The sequence below is a fragment of the Oxyura jamaicensis genome, chromosome 17 (assembly GCF_011077185.1).
Source record: "Oxyura jamaicensis isolate SHBP4307 breed ruddy duck chromosome 17, BPBGC_Ojam_1.0, whole genome shotgun sequence".
NCBI lineage: Eukaryota > Metazoa > Chordata > Aves > Anseriformes > Anatidae > Oxyura > Oxyura jamaicensis.
The window spans coordinates 10,956,153-10,960,670 of record NC_048909.1 but is presented as its reverse complement, the minus strand read 5'-3'; the positions used below and the strand labels follow the sequence as shown (position 1 = coordinate 10,960,670).

Genomic DNA, 4,518 nt, shown 5'->3' with positions numbered 1-4,518 from the left:
CCAGCACCTTCAGCACAGCTGTCACCAATACTTTAAATACCTGCATCGTCCTCCCACTGTCACACGAAGGAGTGAGTGGCTTTGTGTTTCAGCTACAGGGAAAGCAGACACCCTGCCCGCACCCTGCACGGCTGCACGGAAGCAAGCAGCCCACGCGCTCGCACCCGGACAGCCCCGGGGGGCGATTTACCCGCGGCCCCGTCCAACACCGACCCCCTGCGCGGCGGCTGGGGAGCGGCTGTGCACAAAACCTTCTCCGCTCACCACCACCGAGGGAAGGATAACTGGATGGGAATTCTAATCATATATTATATTACCGTGTCATATTAGACTAATAAAATCCTAATATGATACAGGAATGGGGAGCATATCATAACTCCTCTGTGGCTAATACAATGCATGCAATAAATCACTCCCAGGGCTTATCCTTAACAATTGTATCAGTGCTTTCTGTGTCATGCTGATAACTCAGTCCCTCCAATCTAATGGTTCACTTTTCTTCACAGTCCATATGGCAGTGACATTAAAGCTAATGAAATAAAATAAAATTTGCCAATCTTTGAAGAATTCCATTCTTTAAAAAAGATGTATTTTATTAACACAAACTGGAAACATCTTCAGTTACTTGGAGTTGTTTTTATCACATTGGAAATACATGGCACAGATATTAGCATCAGCATCGTACATCCGACTCTTGCGTAGTCTTTGCAAAAGACATCCGTACAGGGTAACAGAGTCATTCGGCCCAGCGCACTTCACGCCCAGTTCACCCATCAGCAGAGCTGCCCCCGTTTAACCAGTTCCGAGGACTTTGCCTGGCCAGAAGGCCTCAGCTTCCCTGACTCTTCCCTTCCTGCACCAAGGATCCTTCATCACATCCAAGGCCAGATACGTCACGAAGAGCTCGGTGTCTGAATGCCGGGAGGAGGTCATCCGTCGCCTGCTTTGCCTCTGCCACAGGAGGGCCTTGGCTCTCAGTTCCTCAGGCTGAGTGCGAGAGGTGTGCAGGGGCTGCTCCCGGGGATGCTGGCCGGAGCGCCGTGTGCCGTGGGTGTGCGCACGGGCGTTGTGTCCTCCTGCGGGCACCCCGGCCCCCAGCTGCTCCTCGCTGTGGTGGCAGTGCCACAGCCCCCGGCCCGGCCCTGCTGTGGAGCGACTCAGATGGGGCTGGGTTTGGGGATGGGCATGGGGGCTGGTACAGCCACACAGAGGGAGCACAGGGATGGGACCGGGGGTCTCCCCGCGGGCCTGGCACAGCTCCGTGAGGTACAGCAGCACAACGGTGACAGTGGCACACCTTCATCACAACGCCGCTGGAGTTCCTGGGAGCCACTGCAAATCCCCAGCTGGTCCCACTGTGCTCCAAGGGGTCCGGGCTGGCACGCTGCGGCAGGTGGAAGGATGGCCACGGGCATGGGGACGGTGGGCTGCGCTCCTCCGCCACCACTGCGCGCTGGTGGCATGGGGCTCCGGCGGCTCTGCTGGCAGTGACGCTCACACGTGCCGACAGCTCAAAACCTGGATGTGGGGATTTGGGTTGCGCCACCGAAGAGTCCCATGGGCAGGAGGGAAGGGGGTCTCCTCCCCCAGCCAAGATGCTGTGGAGGGCATGTGGAGTGGTGACAGAGGTCCCGCGGGGCGAGCCGGCCGGGCTGCGTGCTGGAGGGGTCCCTACTCCAGCCGCTGCTGCTTGGAGACGCTCGGACAGCCCTTCCAAGCATAGCCACTGGGTAAAACACAATACCATCAACAGCACTGATCTTAACACTGGTGCTTGCAGTAAACCTTTCTGATGTGTGATCAAGCCTCAAGGACAAGATGTTTATTATTTGCCATGTAACCACGTGGCTGTTCTCCAATGTAAGGAAAGGCCAAATTGCACTTGTAATTCAAAGGGACCCAAAGCCTTAATGCTGTAAAGAAGCACGCTAATGATGCCCAGCGGGCGCAGGGCATGCAAGTGCGGCCCAAAGGTTGTTGATGGCCTTCCTATGAACCTCCTCAGTGCATGACAGGTCCTTGCCTGTGGCCAGCAGAGATGTGATCAAGATGAGGGACGTCTGTGTGTTCATTATGCTGCCTACGCCTCCACTGACACACTTTACATTTAAAATACTGTTTCCATTGAGCTGGAGCATAAACACAGAGCGTGTGGACTTAGAGAACTCCAATGGCAAATGCAAAGCATTCTGTTCTTTGTCGTCTGTGCACAGAAGTCTTCGGAAGTCCACAGTCCCTGCATGCCCCAACTCCTATAACTGGCAGTGAAGGCTTTGCAACGCGTGTTTGTTTATTTACTTATTTATTTAAATGCATCACCGGTAGTGAAAGAAGCAACGTTCAATTCTAAAACTGATCGAGAAGTTGTGTCTGCTCGACAAACAAAAGCAGAAGCAATAATTGGTGCTCAAGGGCATGTGGGATACGGAGGGAGGTGAGTGTGGCTGTAGTACTGGGGGTGGGAGCAGGTGAACAAAATACTTTACAAAATAACCTGATACAAGAATTGTTGGTAAGAAAAGCTGACCCACAAGCTAATTGAATCATGCAAATAATTGTTTAGCCACCAAAACAATACCTAAAGGCTTGAGCAGCTGACTGTAAAGGCAACGTGATGAGCAGGCAACTCCTGTGGAGCATCGCCCGGACTGCCTCGCGCAGGCTGGCAGCAGTGACAGCTAGCCCTCCTCCTGCCTAGCTGCGCTAACCGAAGGAGTAAGTAGTTATATTTATCAAAGACCATTTGCTGCAAGTGATTAACGTTAATTTGATTTCCTGTGAGTCAATTTCCTTGAGATATGGTAAATAGGCTATTACCTGTTATTGACCTTTACTTTATTAAAAAGATTTAAAATTAGCATTTATATATATATGTCCTTCCAAAAAAGTTTTTTTAATAAAGAAAAATATTTTTATAATCAAATTATACTTGCTAGCTGAGGTTGTAGTTTCAAAGTTAATGTTAAATAAAAATGGTGATTAAGAGTGAATATGATGATGGGATTTAAATTTATCTAAAGAACTGACCCTTTCCTTAGCCTCCACTTGGATTTTTGCTCCTGAGCAGAGCAGCGTGGAAATGGAGGCTAGGGATGGGGGGAACCTGGGGTTATGAAGCCTTTGCCCAGCAGGCTCTTGCTCGCTGTCAGAACACACTCCAAATCTCTGGGCGAGAGGGCACAACTAGCTACTTGTATTTAAAGAAATGCTTAGCTCCTGCTTTACGGCAGCTTGTACACTTGCTAGCTGCCTTTAGCTTCTAGGTCTGACTTAAACTGAGCAGGAAGAAATTGCATCAACATTTGATCATGAAAGCAAAAAGTTTATTCATGTTTGAAACTACATATAACTACCACGAGGAAGACTTTTCAATCCAGGGTGTAATCCAGTTAGAAAGTAACACGAAACGTTTTAATACATTAGAATCACTGCCACAAATTATTTTCATGACTCAATCAGTTTCAGAATCGCATACAATACAAAAGAGAGAAAGAAAGGGCGCCCTGTTACACAGGGTGGAATATACAGTACTGAATACTGAAGTCTGTATGCATTACAATTAGTTGTATTTTTTGCGTGGATTAGTAACAAGATGAAGAACATTCAAAATGTTTCTCAGTATTTACAACAGTTTTACTGTTTTGTGTTAAACCTAAGACCCAATGTTTCCACTTTAGCTTTTTTAAAAGTTGCAAATGCAACCCTGATTCTTTTAAAAGATTACAATGTACATTACATTTCATGAGGGAAACAAAGAGTTAATTACAAGATGCAAAAAGATAAGAAAGAGACAAACTACAGCGTGAGTATCGTTCAGAGGTAGTAAGTGAGCACTCTAAGCTACAGAACATGTTGAAAGTCTATTGGTTTGTATGAGTTCGCATGAGGTAATAAAGCTGTGTTTTGATTGGTGAGATGTATAAATACTCTTTTGCTACACTATATACAACACTCCATATAATGGTGCTTTTTTTTCCTTTGCTTTTTTCCTTTTTTTTTTTTTTTTTAATTTGCTTTGTTGCCAAGAAGAAGTAACAAATCTTGGCAAGCATGTGCAGCACCTAGCTCGTACTGTAAAACCCCAGACCTTGGCTTTCACAGAAATAAGCAGCAAGTATCTTCATCTCTTAAGAACAACCTACGTCCATTGTTGAAATACAGAGAGTAGACTCCCGGTGTTTTTAGCAAGAAAAGATGCTCCTGGTATCCAATCTAATTTATAAAACAATAGATCACAACAAAAATGTGATGAATATGATTCTTAAACACAACCGTTGTTAACTGAAATGACCGAACAGTTCTTTTATTCCAACTCTATAAGAGATATGAAAAGATTAAACACAATCAAAGTCTGTAATTCATTTAGACTTTCCATGGAAATATGCAAGAAGTTAAATTTAGGTGAGGTGTTTCTTTGCGTTTGCTCTTGCTATTGAGGTTAAACTTGTACTGTACTTTTACCCTTAAGGCCAAGTAATTGGCAACTGTTAGACGAATATTGTTAAAACTGTTGATAAT

The 4,518-nt window shown here is 46.1% G+C and overlaps 1 protein-coding gene across 1 annotated transcript in view; it reads right to left on the bottom strand.

Annotated features, from left to right (window-relative positions):
* Window positions 1–572: 572 nt before the first annotated feature.
* PBX3 (PBX homeobox 3) overlaps window positions 573–4,518 on the bottom strand; it is a 110,796-nt gene continuing 106,850 nt past the window's right edge. Inside the window, exon 8 of the mRNA XM_035341406.1 lies at window positions 573–4,518. This exon is cut by the window's right edge and continues 363 nt beyond it. The gene's annotated coding sequence lies outside the window, so the exon portion shown is untranslated.